The sequence below is a fragment of the Gekko japonicus genome, unplaced genomic scaffold, assembly GCF_001447785.1.
Source record: "Gekko japonicus isolate JY-2015 unplaced genomic scaffold, Gekko_japonicus_V1.1 scaffold870, whole genome shotgun sequence".
Lineage (NCBI taxonomy): Eukaryota > Metazoa > Chordata > Lepidosauria > Squamata > Gekkonidae > Gekko > Gekko japonicus.
In genome coordinates, this window is record NW_015163627.1 from 115,693 (window position 1) to 138,880 (window position 23,188).

General features: G+C 43.1%; 1 protein-coding gene across 1 annotated transcript in view; it reads left to right on the forward strand.

Annotated features, from left to right (window-relative positions):
• The first annotated feature begins 369 nt into the window (after positions 1-369).
• Positions 370-23,188, forward strand: part of RAPH1 (Ras association (RalGDS/AF-6) and pleckstrin homology domains 1) — a 101,147-nt gene continuing 78,328 nt past the window's right edge. Inside the window, exon 1 of the mRNA XM_015407506.1 lies at positions 370-434. The gene's annotated coding sequence lies outside the window, so the exon portion shown is untranslated. The remainder of the gene's footprint in view (positions 435-23,188) is intronic.

Below are 23,188 nucleotides of genomic sequence, written 5' to 3' on the forward strand. Positions count from 1 at the left end.
CTCTCCCAGTGACATTCCCGGAGACCGGCTGTCGGATCCGCAGAGGCTGGAGCGTGAAAACTGGAAAGCGATACCAGCCCAGGTTTCAAAATAAACTTGGAGGTTGCAGGGGGGGAGAGTGGTGCTGTAGTGAGGTATTCAGAGGGTGTCGGCTCCGGCAGGACTCCACCCTGTGGAGCTGGAAGCAACCTTCCTTCCCTAGTCTTCCAGCCTATGCAAATGCATGTGGCATAATTCATGAAGGGCTGGCTGTTAAGGTCTAGTGAGTGTTGATTGGTGTGAAATAAATGTTTCCTTTTGAGAGGGTGTTCACACAGCCAGCCAGAGAATAGCCTGTTGGCATATTGTAGAAGAATCTTGCGGGCACAGCTGGTCATTTCCATTGAAATGGAGAGAGTTCTCTAGTGCAGGGTGGAAAGCGATTGGTGGGAAAGGTAGGAGGAGTGCTTGTATTCAAGAGCCTCGGGTTTTCTTGCGGAGGTCTGCCTATTATTAATTGTCCTTGGCAATTAACCAAATTAACAGTGGCCTCCCGTGCAAAGAGAAGAAACACGACTTGTCTTTAAATGCCGTTTCTTCATTTGCTGCACTGCTTTTTTAATCTTGTTGTATAACCTGGGAAGATCATGACGCGATGGGAGAAAAGCATATAATTTTGTCTGCAGAAACCCCCAGGAAGGTGATCTGTTTGAAAGTTCTCTTAAAGCTAGTACTCTGCAGTTTTCGGTTGTTTTTAATATCTGGGAGCTATTGTTCTGATGATGAAACTGCAAAGTAAATCCAACGACAGACGAGAATGAATTTTCCGCCTGGAAAGGAATCATTAGCTCGACTTATTATAGTTTTGTCTAGTTTAACTGTAATAAAATGGTTAGATTTTAATAAAGCAAATGTCTTAACCGTAGGTAGAGGGAGGAAAAAAACCCTGATGAAATCAAATCTGTGTAGAAACATAGGGAGAAGTAGCTTGTTTGAATGGCTTTTCTGCTGTGTGTGTAGCCTTCTAAATTACAGTGTTTTGCTGCTTGAAGAAGCCCTTGTCAGTGATGGGGGAGGAGAAGTTTAAGAATGTGGAAAAATGCTGAATCAGAATCTAGTGTCTCAGGTCTTCCCCCCCCCTCCAGTGACTAAATTTAACAGCATTGGCTGTTAATGTGCCAGTTTCTGCTATGGGTATGTGTGCTGAATATAGAGCTGTTTTGCCGTGCTTCAGTTAGCGTGTAGCCTTTCAATTCTGTGTGTTTCACTCTGGCTTTAAATACATATCTGGGAACAACCCACTTGAATGCAACTGTTCTGGATTAATATTCTACTATTTGTGGCTGTTTTGCCAAATTTTCATGAGTAGACAGAGACAGACTGCGATCTTGTGCGTAGGAATAACTGTTATCGAACACACTGGGACTTACACCTGAGTAAGCATGCCTAGGATCAGACTGTGACTATAATATGGCAAATCTTTTTTGTAACTGTTTACATGGCATGCCTATACCTGACCTGTTATGGTTGCTATGTAGTTTGATTAAAATCTTCAAATTTTCTGGGTGTGTTCTCTCTCTCTCTCTCTCTCTCTCTCTCTCTCTCTCTTCACTGTGTGTGAAGCTGTCTTACTTCAATTTCTTTTGAAGATGTACTCCTCATTGCTTTTGTACATTCCAAACTTTTCAGAGTCTGACATCTAATTCTGGGGACATATTGCTTAGAGACTTGCTCTGCAAAGGACATGAACTTGGCCGACGCATCCAACTTGGATTATATATGGACATGAACTTGGCTGACGCATCCAACTTGGATTTTATATATATATATATATATATATATATATACTTACCATACTGCTTTTTATACTTACCATTCTGCTTTTTTGGATTATATATATATATATATATATATATATATATATACTTACCATACTGCTTTTCCATGTTTAGCCAAAACATTTTTGAATGTATCCAGCTGTTCCTTTTAATATTCTGCATGCCTTTTCAACAGCAACTCCGTGTGAACTCTGCATCCTTTTTATTTTTAATCCAGTACTACCACAACACATTATATGTTTATTGTTTCCTTCGGCGAGCACAATGGATCTGAGAGGTTATTCGTCATTGAGAACGTGATTGAATCATGCTTTGGAAGCAGTATTTAAAGTATTGCCTCCTTCCACATGGCCGTAATAGCTTCAGAGTACTATTTTACCCTCCCCCCCCCATGTCCTCTTGATACTTGGGAAGACCCAGAAAATGCGATAGTGGAACTGAAGGTACATTTGTAACTCTTTTCAATTAGCAAGTGGTATTTTGGAACCAAATGAGAACTTTGGCCACCAAATGAGAAGGAGCGCACTCACTGGAGAAGACCCTGATGCTGGGAAAGACTGACGGTCAAAGACGGCAAAGGATGAGACGCTTAGACAGAGTTATCGATGCAACGAACATGAAATTAAGCAAACTCTGAAGGATGACAGGAGGACATGGCATGATGTTGTCCATGGGGTCATGAAGGGTCGGACTCGACTGTGCGACTGAACAACAACAATTTTGGAACTCTTAGTTCTGTTGCATTCTTCTAGAGAGCTGTTATATTCTTTCTTCTTCCATCCACAACGTTTCACTGTCTTGCAAAGTAGGGTGGGATACAGGTCTCAAAAAATAAAAAAACCCTTGTCTTTATTTTTCCCCCTGTGAAGTTGTACCTTCACTGGTAATTCCAGCAGACAGATATGACCATCCAAGTAGGGTTGACTTTATGAAGCCTTCAGATGTCTTTGTCTTGTCATACAGCTTGCCACTGTGTTCATTAGGAAATTTCAAAGGGGTGGTACACACATAGAAGATTAGTGTGTGTGTGCTAAGTGCTGTCAGTTCCCTTCGGACTTATGGTGACCCTACGAATTAATGCCCTCCAAAACATCCTGTTGTTAACAGTCTTGTCGGAGATCTTGCAAAGAGGGCCGTGGCTACCATCATTGAGTCAGTCCATCTCATGCTGAGTCTTCTTTTCCTTTTGCCTTCAACTTTTCCTAGCGTTATTGTCTTTTCCAATGACTCTTGTCTTCTCTTAATGTGACCATTATGACAGCCAAAGTTTAGTCGTTTTAGCTTCTAGGGAGAGTCCAGGCTTGATTTGATCGAGAGCCCACTTATTTGTCTCTTTGGCCGTCCACGGTGTCCATAAAACATCCTCCAGCATCACATTTCAAATGAATTGAGGAGCAGGTTTGTGGGTGGCCACATCTCTCGTTGTTGCAGATCATTTGAACAGCTTTCATTGTTTTTTAAATGGTTATTTTGTGCTCAGACTCATTACAGCCACCTTTCCCAAGCTATTCCTGTTCTGCTTCATCCCTTATTTTAGTGGCCTTCATGTGGAGCAGTTCGTGTCTACTCCAGCTCAGAGCTTTTGCCTCTCAGTTTTTGTAACCTTCAGACCATCTTCGGTCAGTTAACACAGATATCCCTGTATAAACAGACTATGTAGCTAATGCTTGTTGACAGAGGACGTATCTGCATACAGGGTTGACCAACCAGCAGAATATGACCCCTGAACCATTTTGAGCATACCTTTGCAGAAGTTCTTGCCTAAACTGCCTTTCTCTTTCCAACCACATTTTTCCTCTTTTCCTGTTTAAAAGTTGATCCATATTGGGACCACATGTTGGCAATGCCACTGAACTTTCAATATGTCCTTCCTTCCCTCTCTTTGATATATAGCTAAGCTTTACTGAGATTTTTCAGTGCATATTTCACTGTATGGCTACATGACAAACTATGACTGGCATTTATCACTTCTTTTGGTCATATATTCCATAGAAGTAAGTTAGGTGAATTATAACTCTTCCTGAGATAAGGTTAGTTAGTTGGACATCATTAGCAGCAGGATACTTCAATGCGTTTCTGTTCAGCGGCTAGTAAGAGCACTGTTGATCTCGGACTGGGTGCTGTCTTCTTGCCATCTGTGGTGTGCAAATGTCATTGGTCACAGAAGAAGTTGCTGTTACATTTAGTAACAAACTAATGTTTATAGCTCTTGTAAAAAACCCAGTTGCATATGGGATTTCTGTGTGCTTCTCAGTACTATTCTGTACCAGTCCATGTGATGTGAGGTCCGGCTTATGTAGTAAGGAGTAAACCAACATTGCTAGGGTTGCCAGCTGTAGGTTGGAAATACCTGGAGATTTTGGGGGTGGGGCTTGAGGAGGGTGGGGTTTGGGGAGGGGACAGATTTCAATGGGGTACAGTTCCATAGAGTCCACCTTCCAGAGCAGCCATTTTCTCCAGGAGAACTGATCTCTGTCACCTGGAGATCAGTTGTAATAGCAGCAGATCTTAGCCACTGCCTGAAGGTTGGCAACCTTAAACATGGTGTATTTTCTCTTATCTCTGTTAAATAGATGATGATAATCTGCTGGCTAGTTGATTAAATTAGAATCAGGTGGGTAGCCGTGTTCGTCTGAAGCAGCAAAACAAAGTCTGAGTCCAGTGGTATAAGCTTTCATGTGCACACACACTTCTTCATGTGCACACACGTATCTTCAAATATCTAAAGAAGTATGCTTGCGCACAAAAGCTTATACCTTCAATATGTTGATCTTAAAGGTGCCACTGGACTCAAAATATCATGGAATACCTTGACCTCTTTCAATGGAAAAAGTCATATCTGCTTCCACCTGTTTAAGAGTATCTCTTTGTCTTCAAAGTTTAATATTAATGGCTATGAGAAATCTTGTTGCTGTATAAGCTATTGAGGAATGAAATAGACTTGGCTAAGAGATTTGGTACATAAGTGCTGTGAAGGAACATCTTTTAAGATAAAGCTCCCAGGGGTATCCAGGAGTTCCTGCTTCCCTAAATAATCTTGTAGATTCTGGGTTGATAGGCTAACAACTTTGGAACAAGTGGCATCCTTTTAGGTAAATTAATATAGTAGGAAAGTCTGTTGCAGCAGAGAAATGCAGTTAACAGCTATTTCTCCTCAAATTTATTATCAGGATTTTGGGTTTTCCAAATGAATTGTTTTGGACTTGAAGAAACTTTAAAAAAAAATTATACCCTGTATTTTTCTTAATAGGACCTGAAAGCTATCGTCAAATCATGCTGTATGACAAGTTCAGAAGACCCACAAAACAGACAGATTTAATCCCCCCCCATGCTTGATAACTAGACTCTTATTTCCGATTAATGCTTAATACTTCTTGTCAGCATAGTTCTCCCAGCACTTGAGTTCCTCCCAGATAGCTTAGCTTTGACCCTTGACCTTCTGTTCTTTGAATAAGTTTTTGCCTTAGTAGAGTTTCTTTACCTCTTGCTGCCTGAATCGCTGCTAAAGCAAGGTGTCGTTCTGCTTCTGTCTGGCACTGAGCTTCTCTCACCAGGAGTCCAGTACATGTAAGGGTGCTAGGAAATTTCAAATATGTTAAAGATGCTTTTTGTTGTTGTTTCCCATATCATGAAGCTGTACATATTAGCCGTCTGTGTTTAGAATGAAAGATGTAGGATTGTAGTCTACCACAGGGATTATTTTAGGTATTATCCTGCCGTTGACTTCTTTCTTTCTAATTCCACTTACTACATTGTTGATGGTATACCTTGCCATAGGCAGTTTGTTCCTTTTGTCTTTTAATTCTAATCCTAGTCCTATTGCATTGTTCGTTTAACGTTTTATGCTGTAGGAGTACATTGTTTTATTCTGTAACCTGCCTTGAGTCTAAGCAAGAAAGGTGTGCTGTAAAAATACTCTTAAGACAACTTCAGTGGTTAATTCTGTGCTTCTAGGTTCAATTCAGGGTTCTGGGTTTTATAAATAAAGTTGTTCTCCGTGGCCTGGGGCTCGCATACCTGAAAGGCCATTTCTCTCCCTGTATGAACTTTTGTGCCCACTTGGATCCTTCTAGACCACTCTTCTGGTTATCTCATCTCCTAAATCCATTAGATCTCCCACACCTCCAACACTGTCTTTTTCAGCTGTGGCTTCTGTTTCCTGGAGCAGTTTCCCAGAGGAGGTCAGGACCTGGTTCCAGAGGCATTGTGAATTTACTCTGTTTAAAAGACCTTGGAGGACATCCAGCATGTTTTGGGTGGCTGTGGAAGAGCTGCACATAGGACTGCTTTTCTGTATCTTGTGATGATTGTGCATTAACTTTTTTTTTTTGGCAGAGTTTATTTACATTTGCTTTTGTAAGGTGCCTTGAGCCGATGTTGAGGGTGAGAACGGCGGGGCATAAGCATTGCTAGACTTCACTTTTTAAATCTCCTGATTCACATATATTAAATTTTTCGTGTAAGCTGTCCTGATTCATGTATATTAAATTTTTTGTGTAAGCTGTCCTGATTCATGTATATTAATTTTTTTGTGTAAGCTGTCCTCAGGATCCATTTGGAAGAGCATGCTGTAAACATTATTTAACATTTATATCCCGCCTTTTTTCTGTGGAGTTCCAGATAGCATACACATGGTCCCCAGGTGGTCTTCTGTCCGAGCACTGACCACCCAGCCCTGCTTAACGGTCACCTCCCAATTGGATTGCTGTAACTCTCTGTACTGGCCTGCCCTTGAGATTGATTCAGAAACTCCATCTGGTCCAGAATGCGGCAGTGCGGGTCCTGACTGGGATACCACGGACCACACATATTCAGCCTTTGCTGCACCAGCTGCATTGGCTTCCAGTAGAGTACTGGGTCAGGTTCAAGGTCTTGGTATTGACTTTTAAGGCCTTGAGCGGTCTGGGATCCACGCATCTTCGGGACTGCCTCCTCTGGTATGTCCCCCAAAGAGCTTTACGCTCTGCTGGAAATAATCCACTGGTGGTCCCTAGCTCTAAAGATGTCCGCCTGTCCTTGACCAGAGCTCGGGCTGTTTCGGCCCTTGCTCCTACCTGGTGGAACTCTCTGCCAAATAACATCCATGCTCTGTGGGACCTTATGGAGTTTCACAGGGCATGTAAGGCAGCGATGTTCCACCAGGTTTTTGGTTGAGGACAGCAACAGGTACCATCTTATCTGGCATTTCCTTCCCCCCCACACACACACACCTTGCTTTCTCCTTCCTACAGGACAGTAATACATATTGTATCTACTTTGGTGCCATTTGATTTTTTTTAACTTAACTTTTATGTTTGGTTTTATATTGTATTTTTGTTGTCAACCACCCTGAGCCCTGTGAACTCAAGGAAGGGTGGCATTGTACAGGATAGCCCACCCACACCTTTCTAGGGATGAGAGAGAATCCTGCACTTGTGCAGTACATTAAACAACAACCCACAGAGGTAGGCTACCCTCTCTGGATTCAGAACAGTATGCCACCAGAACCTCTACAATAATACCCCTCCCAACCTGAGATTAGAGGTTCAAAATCTCAGTTGGCATCCAGGTCTTAACACACTAGCACCTCATTCCCAGAGATGCACACTGAATGCTCTAGGGTAGCTTGTGGTCAGCTAGGCGCAGGAAATAGTCTTGGAATCCCAGTTACAACATCAAAGACAAGTTAGAAATAAGAATAATTTTTATTCAGTCCAGAGCATTGCAAGTAAACTATGAAAGATTTCAAAACAAGAAAGGCTAGGGCTGTTTGCCTTAACTATACAGTAAAAGATGCATATTTACCAAGTTCAGGAAAATCCAAACAGTCTAGAGTAGCACCAAGGGATTTTGAGAAGGAGAAATCCCATCTTTGCCAACCATGTGCTCAGCTCACAAAACAGTTCTTTGTCTCCCAGAGAGGCAGCATTTTCCAGGTAGAATAAAACAAGTAGAGAGAACAGGAGAAGAACTGAGCTTTCCCTCGTTGGGATCAAACTATTATAGTCCAATTCCAGTCACAATCAGCTGTGGCCATCAGCCAATTGTGAGTGGGCATGGGATGTGCCCAATTGTTAGTGGTCATGGCAACATGTGGGGATAGGCTAGAAGTTTGGAGACCATGCCTGCAGTCACATGGCCCCAAACTCCAGCTTCTCCATCGGCTACGTGACTTCTTGCATGTGGGCCTAGTGGGGTGCCTCACAGTCTGGCTTCTAGCATGGAAGTGTGAAGAATGTGGGTTTATGGCATGGCTATGGAGGCCATGTGGCTCACCATTTGGCTGGTAACAGGAAATAAGGCACAGCCTGTTATCAGAAGACAGAACAGGAGAAGGCAGGAGGCTTTTAGAAATCAATATTTCTATACAGGCATGTAAACTGAAATTATAACTAAATTAAATAAATAACTTAGATCAGGCCCCTGGGACTCATGAACACATGAGAAGCTGCCTTATAGTGAATCAGACCACTGGCCCATTGAGGTTAGTATTGCCTAGTCAGACTGGTAGGGGCTCACCATAGTCTCACGCAGAAGTCCTTCCTAACACCTACCTGAGCCTTTCAGCTGGAGATGCCCGAGGTTGAACCTGGGACCTTCTGCTTGCCCAGCAGATGCTGGATCATTGAGCCATGTAGATTGTAAACACATCCCATTTAACCTGTGTACTCTGTTTAGATACTGAAAAGAAATATGGGTGAAAATATTATTCTAGTATTTATTTATTTATTTCTTCATATTTATAGCCCGCCCTTCCCAGAGGTGGGCTCAGGGCAGGTAACAACATCATTTATACAAAAAAATTTGTGAAATAACATTAACATTTAAAACATCTTCATTAATATTAAAATGGTGGTCACAGTTAATAACAAAAAAAATAATCCCTGGTTGTTGGAGGTTCCTGGCCATAGTCAGTAGTTGTTAACAGAGTGACAACCACCTCAGGGGGGCCGTATATGGACGTCCGCTGCCTCAGCCAAAGGTCTTGCAGAACAGCTCCGTCTTGCAGGCCCTGCGGAATCGAAGTAGATCCTGCAGGGCTCTGATCTCAGTGGGGGAGCATGTCCCACCAGGCAGAGGCCAGGGCGGAAAAAGCCCTGGCCCTGGTCGAGTCAAGACGGACATCTTTGGAGCCAGGGACTACCAGGAGGTGTTGATCCTTAGAGCGTAATACTCTTCAGGGCATATACGGGAAGAGGCGGTCCTTCAGATATGTTGGTCCCAGGCCGTGTAAAGCTTTAAAGGTTATTACCAACACCTTGAAGCGGATCCAGAACTCTACTGGTAACCAAAGCAATTGGTGGATTACCTGCCAAACGTGAGCCTCAAGGGTAAGCCTGCATAGAGCAAATTACATTAGTCAAGCCTGGAAGTGACCATTGCATGGGTCACTGAAGCCAAGTCTTGGGGGGAGAGGTAAGGTTTCAGCAACTTATTCCACAGTACACTTAATTTGTATTTAAATATTTGATTTTGAGGCATCCTAGATGCAAGAATTAGTCTTTCCACAGTACACTTAATTTGTATTGAGGCATCCTAGATGCAAGAATTAGTCTGCAACCCCTCCCCCCCGGTTCTCCCTGTGTAGTGGAAATAAAGTCTACACCGCACTCTTGGCAGATTAGGCTTTCCACTTGTACTGCGTATTTCTGAATAAAAATGTCTACCACTTGCTTGACATGGCGACATAACCAGTTGATTTAAAAAGTTGATTCCTTCTGTAAAGAGACTACTCCATGATTTCTTTTATTAGTGTAGAAAATAATACACAATAATACACTGAGCCCGCTAGTGGGGTAGGGCGGGGTATAAATTAAATAAATACATAAATAAAATAAATTTCTATTCCCAGAGGCCCCACTGTGTGCACACCTCCTTGGTCATGGAAAGTGCCCTCAAGTTGCAGCCGACTTATGGCGACCCCCTGGGGTTTTCAAGGAAAGAGACTGATAGATGTGGTGTGCCATTGCCTGACTCTGAATTAGTAACCTTGGTGGTTTCCCATCCAAGTACTAACCAGGGCCAACCCTGCTTAGCTTCCAAGATCTGAGAAGAAGATCAGGCTAGTTATCCAGGTCAGGGTGCATGCCTCCTCACTGACCATTGGCTGCAGTGATTAAATGGAACCTCCATGTTTAGTGACAGTAGTCTTATAAATACCGGCGCTAGGGGAGGGAGCAACAAAACTAGGTTTCATCCTCCGTGCCCTGCTTGTAGGCCTTCTGGGAGCGTTGGGTTGGCCATTGTGTGAAGCTGGATGCTGGACTGTTGGTCTTACCCAGAACAGCTGCTCTTACTTAAGTGATAAAGCTCAAAATCTCAGTAGCATAAAAAGTTATTTTCAAATGTACAAATAAAACTTAGCTACAAATCTCTACTACTGTTGAAGTTGTGAATATGATTGTTACCGATGCCTGTCATGGAAATGGCCAGACTGAAATTCAAATGGAAGCCGCTGTGTACTTAATACAAATTAATTGTCAGATATATATCCCCATGTATGAGTTGGCATAGCATTAAGCAGGTGTTTATGCTGTCGTTGAAAAGAAACATTTGGACTTTCCTCCTTGGAAACCGCGATGGCAATAGAAACGATGGCAAAATCTCTGGCTTGTGGAAGTTCATAATGCAGGTAGCTGTGATGAAATTGCGGGGTCTATTTATTATATCTGTATCAGCGGTCTTGCATATTGCTCTGTGCTGCTTCTTGGCTGCAGCCATCCATATTCTGTTTTTTTAACTCAGCAGCTGCCACTCTGGTTACGTTTGTGAATATGCTTCTACCATGTATGCAAGTCAGGGTGTATAATGTAGAATACAGATAACTCTTTGTTGTGTTTGACAGTGCTGTCTGAGCTACAGTTAGCCGTTTATCATTCTTAAACTTATTTGATTCTGCACACTGCCCTGAGTCGCCGGTGCCTCTTTTGCTATAGCTCTTGGCCATCTGGGACTACTCTAGGCCAGTATTTTCGACCCCTGGTCTTCAAGCGCTCCAGCTCTTCCGTGCTTCCGATGCATCCTTTGTTGTGTTGCCACACTTGGGCAGCTAGCAAGAACATTGATTTTTATCATCCCTGTGTTAAATTCAGGCAACAAAGGGGGATCCTGTGACTACTTGATGACCCACATGCACCCAGTTGTGAAAGTCTTTCCCCATGTTATCTCTCAAAAGTCAGGAGAGCTTTTTGGCTTGGCTCTTACAGGTCAGGTTTCAACTGGAGTCAGGTTAAACTTTAATTTCCATACAATAGATACGGTATCTGTTTTTGTTTTTAATCATTATTTCTGCGTGATGAAATGAAGATCAAATAGGTGTGTAACAGCACGGGAAACAGCTGCTCCTATCAGTGAAATCTTCAGGAAGGATAAAAGATGCCACACTTTTTTAAGTTCTCTCTCTGATAGGGTTAAGTCCAGGCTTCCTTCCTTATGAGTCAATCACAATTTTTGTTTGCAAGAGCAGTTGCTCAGTTTGCAGCCACTGAAAGAGCATCCTGGAATATTGAGCCTTCAGCTAAAAAACGGCGCTCTTTGGCTCCTAATGCAGTATGACAATCCTTAAGAAATCCAAGCATTTGATTACATCTCCTCTTGTCTATAGTTTAGAGCTGCCTCCTTTTAGAACCTTCACATGATGAACAAAGAGGAGCTGGGGAAATCCTTCATTTATCTTCCAACTGCACATAGAAATCTGTGCCGGATTCGTAGGGAGGACAGGGCACAACCGTGCAAGGGCGGTTAGGGCACAACCATGCAAGAGATTTGTCAGGCTCACCTTAGCCAGTAGAATTTCGTTTGCACCGTGAAAGAACTATGAAACATTCAGTGCAATCACGATGGCTAATATCTCTTTAAAAATAAAACACGACATTCATTTTTAATAGCTAGCTTAAACTCTGATGATTGGGTGAAGGAGATTGCCGGGGGTGGGGGTGAGTGGGGAGGAAGCTGAAATGCACCCGGCATCTCTTAGAACATGTTTTTTCAAAAACACTTTTCAACCAGCGAGTTATTTTTTGCCCGTTCAATGCAATGAAGCTTGCTCTTCCTTGCCATTAGAAACGGATGAGACACAAAGATCTAATTATCTTGTTCGTCCTCCCTGGTTTTCGAAGCAGCGCAATGCAGAGCACTCATCTTGCCACGCCCCCACCCCCAGGTTAGTTGTTGTTGCTGTGAGCGTCATGCGATTGTCCCTTCCCTCCGGCCTACTTATCTCTTGATGTAAAATTAGTTATTGCGTAGAAACGAACATCTTTTAAAGAGTTTGCTTCCATTTGGCACCTTCCTACAAGATGCATTCACTACAGCTTTTTTTTCTTGAGAACAAGCAAAAGTATTATGAGTGTTTCACGAGGGAAAACTGTTTGGCAGGGATAACCCTTCCAGGAGAACCGCTGTCATCTGGATAGATGCCTGTTTTTATTCTTGCTTCATAAAATCTTCCAGCTGTATTTAAATCAAATTAAAACATAAAACATGGATATATGCTGGTGGTTCTTTAGTGAAAAAAATTTTCTGCCAAGATGCGTTTCTTTGTTGGACACTTTAAGTTCTAAGCAGAAACGACTCTGGTTACGATTATCATGGGAAGGAATGAGATTATGCCAATTGTAACACCACAGCAACACGGTTTAATAAAGAGAAGTGTCTCTTCTCTGTTTCATGTAGATTGGCAAGTAAATCCTTTGGCCTATACACAGCTGAAAATATTTTGAAGCGAAGTAGCCATAAAAAAATAACCGAGTGTGAATATTTATTGTATGGACTTGGCACACTGATCACATTGTCAGTCTGTTCTGGAGATTTAATATTGTGTAGCCCGCTTTATTTAGACTTTGTAAAGATCAGAATTGGTGCCCTCCCCTTGGTAAGGAGGGCTGTACTAAATCTCAGTTGTTCCAATTTACCAGTGCCTTTGGTTCAACAGCCACTAGCCAATGGATGAAGCCAATGTTCTTGGCCGTGAAACCCTTGCTCAAATCAAATGCCATTTTAAAAAAAAGAAATAGAAAACTAGTTGTCAGCTTTGGTTTAACACATTTGCGTTACTAATTTTAGAATCACAGAATCATAGAGTTGGAAGGGACCTCCAGGGTCATCTAGTCCAACCTCCTGCACAATGCAGGAAATTCACAAATACCTCCCCCCCCACACCCCCAGTGACTCCTGTAGTGTCGAGAAGATGATCCTCTGGGTAGCAAGTGACTTGGTTGTATCTTGAGGACTTTAACTTGGGCCAGTGCAGACCTTAAATTGCTATTTTCTAGTCTTCACCAGAGGTTGTACAGTTAAGGTTAACTAGCAGCCTGCCCCTGTGTGAGAGCATCCTACCTACAGCCAGTAACCTTGTGGCTGAATGATTAGCCAGGAAAGTCACGGGTTTATCGTAAATCTGGTTGGTTCCACATCTCCGCCTATATCAGTAGGCAGTGTTAATGGCTATTGAGCCTCCAGGCAGAGCACATTCTCTGGAGAGGCAGCATGCAGATTTTCTAAATAAACGAAGATAAGATTGGTTTAATACTTCACACTCTTTATTCAGGTTTATAGGATTGCAGGCAACACTGCATAGGATTAGAAGAAAACAGCAAGTATTCATCTTGTAAATGCTTACATATGTCTGTCACTCACTCACCTGAAAGATAGATTCGGGTGAGTGGCCGCATTGGTCTGAAGCAACAGAGCGCTCACCTGGTTTTTCTTCTTCTGAAGAGAAGCCATATGCTGTGGTAACTGTTGGAAGACCCTACACAATATATGGGTTGTGCTTTCAAATACAGCCAGGCTAATATGTGAATAGCGTTCTGACTCGCTGTGTTTGGAAGTGACTTTCAAAAGTGTCTGGTGAAAAGAGTGCCATATTTATTTTAAAAAACCAGTGTTGTTCTATTTACCATGCAAATTCAGAGTGAATCAGTGGCTTTATTCTAGTGTCCCAAGGCCTGAAAGCCATTGTGAGGTTAAAGGAGAAGTTAACTGGTTCTGTATTCAGTACAATTACCTATTCCAGAGGATTGAAGGACTATGTACTCTCAGCATTCCAGTAATTAAGAAGGCCACATCTGCCTATCTATCTCAGATTTTGATGTATTTATTACCTTCACTATGTTTCCCCATGGAACTATACCCAAACAAATGGTGACCATATAAACTAAACTTGTTATTCCAGTTTGGTCCTTACATCTGTAACACCATTTATTATGCTGTATGCGAATTTGCTGCTCATCCTCTGGCAACCTCCATTTCAATGTATCTGAACAAGTGCATATGCACACAAAAGCTTATAGCTTATACCTTGAATAAAACTTTGTTGGTCTTAAAGGTGCCACTGGACTCAAACTTTGTTCTGGCTACGTACAGTTCTGGTCACCATATCTCGGAAAGGACTTCGCAGAGCTGAAAAAGTTCAGAAGAGGGCAACCAAGATGATAAGGGAGTCGTAGCACCGTCCCTTTGAGGAAAGGCTGAAGAGTCTGGGGCTTTCCAGTTTAGTAAAGAGAAGACGAAGGGGGGGAGATGATACAGGTTTATAAAATTATGTATGGGGTGAAGAGAGTTGGCAAAGAGAACTCGAGGGCACCCAATGAAACTGTTCGGCAGTAGATTGAGGGCAGGCAAAAGGAAATACTTCTTTACACAGAGAGTGATTAAAATGTGGAATTCTCTGCCAGAGGATGTAACGATGGCCACAAGAATAAATAGCTTTAAAAGGGGACTAGATAGATTGATGGAGACTACTAGCCATGGTGACTGCAGGGAACCTCCACATTCAGAGACAGTCAACCTCTGAATCCCAGAGCCAGGAGGCAACATCAGGGGAAGGCCTCGGCCTCTCTGCCCTGTTGTTGGCTGTCCAGAGGAACTGGTTGGCCAGTGTGTGAGACAGGATGCTGGACTGGATGGACCACTGATCTGATCCAGCAGGGCTCTTCTAATGTTCTTAGGAAGGCCTCAGCCTCTATGCCCTGTTGTTGGCCCTCCAGAGGAACTGGTTGGCCACTGTGTGAGGCAGGATGCTGGACTGGATGGATTGTTGGTCTGATCCAACAGGGCTCTTCTTATGTTCTTAGGAAGGCCTTGGTCTCTATGCCCTGTTGTTGGCCCTCCAGAGGAACTGGTTGGCCTCTGTGTGAGACAGGATGCTGGACTAGATGGACCACTGGTCTGATCCAGCAGGGCTCTTCTTATGTTCTTAGGAAGGCCTCAGCCTCTATGCCCTGTTGTTGGCCCTCCAGAGGAACTGGTTGGCTACCGTGTGAGACAGGATGCTGAACTGGATGGACCCCTGGTCCGATCCAGCAGGGCGCTTCTTACGTTCATAGAGAAGTTCTGTGAGCAAGCAGCAGCCTATCCAAGCTGCGTGGGCAATGTTTGCGGTCTGTATTTAGCATCATCAGTAGGGCCCCCCCTTGCCTAACTCATTCTGACAGACTTGTTATGGGGCGCTGAGATTTATTTTTTATTTTACTTTGTTAGATTTATACCCTGCCCTCGCTGCCAAGGCAGGCTCAGGGCGGCTCAAGTCATGGGGGGGGGGCGGAAGTGCCGTCCAAAGCCGGTTTACTCCAAACTTTACTTGTCCACTCAGCGGAGCTGACTCCCCGGCAAGTGTCCTTAGCGATTTTTTTTTTTTTAGATGAGCGATTTTTTTTTTAAAAAAAAATAATTTAATTTTAACATGAGTGATTTTATATTGCTGTGTAAACTATTTACCTTCTAGATTTGTATTCATCACAGGCTGATCTAAGGGGTATCAATATAGGTTGATGCAGATTAGCAAACCTACTGCTTTTATGTGATTTTTCCCCCCCTGTTGGGCTTTTTGTATTCCGCCTCGTACATATGCAGACTCCAACAGTGCTCCTGGAATGGATGGATTCAAGACGGGCAGTTTTTAGCTGCACAGCACTAGTAATAACTAGTATTTTGTCACGATAAGTTGTACTCTTACGAAAATCTTAAATTGCAGGCTGTCGTGTGCCGTTGCTGCTCCTCTCTGCCTCTTCGGATTAGATTTAAATATCTGTCTTCATAACCGAGTGTGTGTTTTTTTGCTGTCAGGTGCTGTTGGATGCAGAAGGAAGGTGCTCCCTGTTCAATTTTCTTCTAAAATATGTAGGGCTACATTAGTGCAGTTGTCTGCGGTTAGGCATGTGCTAGATTTCAGGATAGCTGCTGTGGCCAGCAGGATCTAGCATGGTTGGAATAGTTTTCAGGTAACGGTAGCAGAAAGTGTGAGGTCCTGACAGTGCCTGCTGTAGGGTACGCTGTTAACAGTAATCATGCATGTCATGTCTCACGTTTATTGCAAGCATGAGCATGTGATTTAAGGAGACTTGGAGGAGGATTGTGATCTAGCGGGCTTCGAGCTTGGATTTAATACTGAGCTGTGCCAGGTTTCATGATGCCATCTATTGAATGCACGGAGATGCCTTATACTGAGTCAAACCAGTGGTCTGTCAAGGTCAGCATTGCCCGCTCTGACTGGCAGCAGTCTCACATTACCCACTATCTTGATTCTTTTTACCTGGAAATGATGGTGATTGAACCTGGGGCCTTCTGTAGACATAGCAGAGGCTCTGCCATTTAGCCACAGGCCCCCTTGCGATGCATGTTCCTATGAAGAGGTTATCTTAGAGACTACAAGATATTCCAGTGGAAGCGTTCATGGACTAGAGCCCACTTCTTCAGATACTAACCCTGTTACTTCAAGTTGTTCTATGGAATCTTGAAAGGATAGCACAGGAGATGTAAATACAGGAAGCAAAGACTCTTTGCAAGTCAATGCTCTTCAGAGGCACGAATGTGCAAATCCATCCCAGCGTTTTAAAGAACACTTCCAAGCAGTCTCATTTTTTAAAATTAAAACCTTGTAAAGATTTTAATCGATTTATGAACAGACTAATTGATAACAGCTTTAGGTGTTGATTAAAACTGATGTTTTAAATAGCTGGTGTTTAGAGTAGAAGCTCTGCAGGGGGGTTGGAGTTTATTATTTGACCCCTTCTTGTTGTAGTCAATTTTGGTTTCCTTAAGATAACTTTGATTTTAAAATATTGAAAGTCTGCCTTGCCTTTCTGTTTGTGTTGCTTTCCTTTCTGTTTGTGTTGCTTTTGAAATGTGAAAGTATTGTGTTCTTTTCTTTCCAAGGATCACAGATAATGCTTGTTTGCAATCAGTTTAATATTTTCCTAAGGCAGGATCCTAAGCCAGGCCCAGTCTTGAGCATGTTCGGGGCTTTTTTTCCTGGAAAAAGAGGTGCCAGAACTCTCAAGAGGGAAATGAAGTTTTCAATCTGTGCACAGAAAACTCATGAACTTTTAAACATTTTAAAAAGAGTTCTTGTCAAAGAGGTTTCGGAACTCTGTTCCGGCGCGTTCCCCCAGAAAAAAAGCCTGGAGCATGTTATTATAAAAAGAAATATTCTGTGGCTCTGATCCAAAGGTTACACCAGAGTGTATACCAGTTTATTCTCATGAATCTTCCTCTCCATTTTGCAGTGGTGATCCTGTAAAGACAGGAGACTTCTGAAAGACGGAACTGCATTTCTGAAAAAACACCCTTTTTTCTCTTTTCATTAGGTTGGATCTTACAGATCTGTTCTCCTAAGGGTGCCACTTTCCTCCAGTGCAAGGGGAGCTGATTGACAAAGGCCCTTTGTGGTGGAAGGAAGTGCTGCCTTTAGAGCCATGGTTCCCAGCCTCTTCAGTACGGTGACCCACAAGTCCAAATCGACGTGGTATGGTGACTCATCCAGGGATGGCCCAAGGTTTTTTTGGTGCTCTAATCAAACTATGACCTTGGCACCCATCTAGTTCATTATTCCATTTCATATTGTGGCTAAGATGATGTTTTTGAGAATCCAACCCCAAGAAAGTGGCATTCCAGTGTACACAGCCTTCCAGCCTTTGACCACCCTCTCCTCCTCCATTTCGCCCTCTAATCCCCCCTAAGATTCTCACTCTAGTATCCATCAGGACACGTTTTACTTAGAATCATAGAGTTGGAAGGGACCTCCGGGGTCATCTAGTCCAACCCCCTGCACAATGCCAGGGGGCCAGGGCCTTTTCAGTGGTGGCTCCGTACTGGTGGAATGAACTCCTGGAAGAGATAAGGGCCCTGCAGGACCTCTTACAGTTCCACAGGGACTGCAAGATGGAGCTCTTCCACCAGGCCTTCGATTAGGAGCCACAAAAAAACACCTGAAGAGTGACCCTATGCTCTGGCCTTACCATCTTCAGCCTGCCCTTGCCGCACAAATAAGTAGATCTACTGAGCTGGCGCGGAATACCATTGTTGACTGTCACCTATGGAGTATTGTTTAATCTAGAAATCTCTGCTCTCGCAATTTATCTGAGTTTTGTTTCAGCACTTTAGGACAATTGATTTGTTTATGGCTGTTTTTATATCTACAATGAAAAACGCTAGGTTCAGGTTGAGTTTGTAATCAGTTACAATAAGCCTTATAGATAAGCTTTCAAAATTATAACCAATTTGAATTTCTGGTCCTTTTTGTCCTGGAACTGGCTTGTATAATTCCCACGAGATGCATGTCTTCATACCAAAGAGGATATTTTTGAAGAAAGGAAAATAATTGTTCTTTTGGGATATTATTCACACACAGATTTTTTCAAAAAGCCTGTCGGAAGCATGCCAATTTGTTACACAGCTGTTAAAATGACATAATGGGTTTTTTTGTTGTTTCACTAAGGGCGTAAATAAGAACTTCCTTCCTCCTCCATTCATACTTGTTTTAACTCTGTAGAGTTGTGATTTAGAGATTTGTCATGCAGTTACTACTAAAACTGCCTTACAGCTTTTCTGCAGCTCATCATAAGAATGCTTTAATTTGTGACACGCCTTCATGTGTAGACCCTAGAGACGGTATGGGACTTAGACATAGCATGTTTTCTTGCATGGTCTTGTATTTTCTTTTTCTGGGGCTTGGAGACCTATTTTTAGCCCCTTGCTGCTCATAATTACTAGAAGAGTAAAAGGTAGTTTTCTGAAATCGGAAACTTTTTGTCTGAATCCCAATACAAGGATGTGAGTGAGAAATAAGCAATTGGGACTTTCCTCCTGTTCTGCTGTAACACTTCCCATTTTTTCAAATTATCTGGAATGGCTGAATAAGAAACGATAGCCTGGCTTCATTATATTGCTTGAGAGGATCAGAGTCCTAGCTCCTAACTATTGACTCAAAACAAACTTTTGGCTCCTAGCAGTTTTCTGACATCTCTGGTACTTGGTACTCAGCATCGTACTTGGTGTGAAAGTTTAGTATTGTGTCTGAAATTATGCATCGGGCTTTGGAAAGGGATCTGCAGGCCTGGATACCACGTCCCCCCCCCCCCCCAAGCTTGTCAAACATGACTGCCCCAGGAACTCACTCAAGGGTGAGAATTCTCCGTGCACATTATGAGGTGAAAATTAGGAAAGTTCTTGAGCCGATCTTGATATACAAAGGTGTAAAAAGGTAGTGTTAAAAAGACAGTGTTACAGCTTCCCTTTGAGGAAAGGCTCTGAAGATTATGCTGGGAGTGGAGGGAGTTGACAAAGAGAAATTTTTCGCCCTCTCTCAAATTACTAGAACTCGAAGGCATCCAGTGAAGCTGATGGGTGGTAGTTTCAGGATGGTCAAAAGGAAATACTGCTTTACTCAGAGTGTTATTAAAATGTGGAATTCGCTGCCAGAGGATGTAGTGATGGCCACAGAAGTAAACAGCTTTAAAAGGGGTTAGACAGATTCAGGGAGCGGGAGGGTAAGTCTATCAATGGCTACTAGTCCTGGTGACTGAGGGGAACCTCCGTAACTAAGCCTCTGAATCCCACAGCCAGTAGGCAACATCAGGGGAAGGCCTTGGCCTCTATGCCCTGTTACTGGTTGGCCCCTGTCTGAGACAGGGTGCTGGACTAGATGGACTATTGGTTTGATCCAGCAGGGCTCTTCTTACAGTCTTAGAAAGGTCTTGGCCTCTATGTCCTACAGTTGGCCATCCAAAGGAACTGGGTGGCCCCTGTGTGAGACAGAATGGTGGGCTAGATGGACCACTGGTCTGATCCTGCAGGGCTCTTCTTACGTTCTTAATAACCAGATCTAAAAAAACCCCAACCAATGCCAGATATTGAAAACATTCTGTCAAAGAGATATTTCAGATTTTTAAATATAGATAAGTATCATAAAATGATTTTTAAACTAGCTGATTCTAGCAGTGGCAGGGCTGTTAATGCTAAGATGTTTTGGAGATCATTAATTCATAGGGTCGCCATAAGTTGGAAGTGACTTGTCAGCACTTCACTTGCACACAGGATTCTGAATTTGTTGGAGTGAGTGTCCGCTTTGGGGGATTTTTTAGCGATTATTGCTTATATGATGGCCCCTCGAACAGCAGGCATCGGGAGGGTGTTTTAAAGGTAAATCCCTGTGACTGAGTATTCCATATTGAAGAAACTGAACACGCATGAAGCTGCCTTACACTGAATCAGACCCTCCGTCTATCAAGGTCAGCATTGCCTGCTCAGGCTGGCAGCAGCTCTCCAGTGTCTCAGGCAGAGGTCTTTCACTTCACCTGGTCTTTTTAACTGGAGATGCCGGGGATTGAACCTGAGACTTTCTTCATGCAAAGCAAAGGCTCTTCCAAAAATTGGAAAGGTAACAGTTTTTGGTAGTGATATGTAATGGAAAGTGATTGTGATGTACACCAGTTTGGTGCAGTGGTTAGTTGTGCAGACTCTAATCTGAGAGAACCGGGTTTGATTCCCCACTCCTCCACTTGCACCTGCTGGATGACCTTGGGCAAGCCATAGTTCTGTTAGAGTTGTTCTTGAAAAAGAGCAGTTTCTGTCAGAGCTCTCTCAGCCCCACCTACCTCACAGGGTGTCTGTTGTGGGGAGGGGAAGGGAAAGGAGTTTGTAAACCGCTCTGAGACTCCAAGTGAAGGGCGGGGTATAAATCCAATCTCCTCCTCCTCCTCCTCCTCATAAGATATTTATTGCTATTTATACCAGCCTTACTTTTCAAAGGAAAGGTTTCCAGAACCTACTGATGCATGCAAAAAAATCCCCTCAAGAAGAAGAAGAAGAGATTGGATTTATACCCCGCCCTTCACTTGGAGTCTCAGAGCGGTTTACAAACTCCTTTCCCTTCCCCTCCCCACAACAGACACCCTGTGAGGTAGGTGGGGCTGAGAGAACTCTGACACAAACTGCTCTTTTTCAAGGACAGCTGTGCCAGAGCTTGTGACTGACCCAAGGTCACATCAGCAGGTGCAAGTGGAGGAGTGGGGAATCAAACCCGTTTCTCCCAGATTAGAGTCCGCACACTTAACCACTACACCAAACTGGCACACTTAACCACTACACCAAGACAAGCAAGGGGGAGAGAGAAGGAACCTAAGTAAAGCCGCATTGTGCCTTACATACTTTTCGTTACTAGTATTCCTTTTCACATCTTCAACAATGTACTTAATTTCTTGCAGATGCAGTGATCAAATTTCTTAAATACATTTGGAGATATTTTTTTTTAAAAAAATTGAGATTTATTGATGTAATCCAGATGCAGATACTGTTGAATTGATTTGATGCTCAGCAGTTAGATAGGTCTTTGGCTCTTACTATAACTGTTTGGATTTCAGCTTTTATATTTTGTTAGGATAGGTTTCTAATTGTGAAGACAAGTTGGGAAACGGAACCCTAGTGCTTTTCAGATTTCCATGTAAAATTTTCCTATTTTTATAGGCTTGACTTCCATGCAGTACATTGAAGGACAGAAGTTTGACTTTAAAGATCTTTCATTCTATATTGTGCTTTCTGACCTTGGCAAGCTCCATATCCGAATAAAGAGGGGGGTTTTCCCTGCTACATTCATGCAAATGATGTTGTATGCGAGTCAGTTTTAAAATCTGCAAATCAGATGCAGGCCTTGGTTTCAAGCCTTGTTTGTAGTGTGGACGGCTGTGGTGACTGAGCCAATGGCCCTTGCATTTTAAAGAAAGAACAAGTACCCGTAGAGGCATGTTAAAATGGATATTGTTGGAACTGGGCTAACCAGTGTGTCTTTAAGACGGAGCAGAAGGACTCGCATCCTTAAGGCGGTCTCCTTGTGTAGAATGAAATCACTCCTTTCTGCCTGGAGCAGCAGTTCAGTAGTTGCAGCTCTGTCATTGCTTAATAATTACCTTCGTAATTACGCAGGAAGAATGGTTCACTTAGTCTATTGCAGGCGATAATTCAAAATTACAGGTGTCACCTTCTGGTATTTTGGCCTCCTGGCTTATCTGTCAACTCCGCATCATTATTAAGCAGGCAAAGTTTTGGGCTTCTCAGATCATATGTACGATTTCCCAGTCCTTTTCGGGTCGTGCTGAAATGTCTCCATGTGTCTCCTGTTAAAAAAGGGAGGGGCTGTGAGAAGAGAGCAAAGGTGGTCTAATATGGGCTGCCCCCTGCAGCTTATGAACCACCCTTTTGTGTGACTCGATGCAACGAGAGCTGAAGAAAAAAATTGCTACGGTCTCATAGGTTGTTAAGTGGTTCTGTGACAATGTTCTGTCTGATTCAGCATGAGTCTCTTGACAATAATAATGTCATCTCCCCCAGTTCCTGGTAAGCAAGGGAAAGAAGGGTCTGTTTGAATAGCAGAGAAGGCACCAGGGAGCATCCCTGTCTATTGCCCCACATTACTTAGTATTCCACACCAATGCCAAGGTCTCAAGAGAATCACTGTCATGGCTTATAAAACGCTTCCGGCATACCCTTAATTCCAGGAGGATCCATAGGCCCTCTAAGGCAGGGGTGTCAAACATATGGCTCGTGGGCCAGAACCGGCCCCTTCAGGGCTCCTATCTGGCCTGCGAGCAACTGGCTCTTGTCTGCTTCCTGCATCACAGCTCGCTTTTGCCCAGCTCTCTCCTCTCCTGTTTCTTGCTTCGCAGAGGAGAGAAAGAAAGCTAAGCCTCCCTTCCCTCAATTGGCTGAGTGCTCCTCCCCCTCTTTCTAACAGATGGGGGGGGAATAAACCTAACAGCACAGTTTGCAGTCTTTATTAGTGGAAGGGAGCAAGAGTCCAGTAGCACCTTAAAAACGAACAAAATTTGTGGCAGGGGATGAGCTTCCATGAGTCACTGCTTACTTCTTCAGATACAGCTAGAATGTGAGCCCATCTGTCCTTATATCTTGGAGAGTGAAGTGATTTCAGATGCCAAATGACAATAGCAGGCATTGATAATGAGAGTAGAAACTTAGGTCTTGATTCAGTACAGGAGGATGCATTGCCTTGAGCTTCATTATCAGTTGCAATTCAGCAGTCTTTCTAATCTCCCTTTGAAATCCCTTTGTAAGAGAACTGCTACTCTTAGGTCAGCAATTGAATGTCCTGGAAGGTTAAA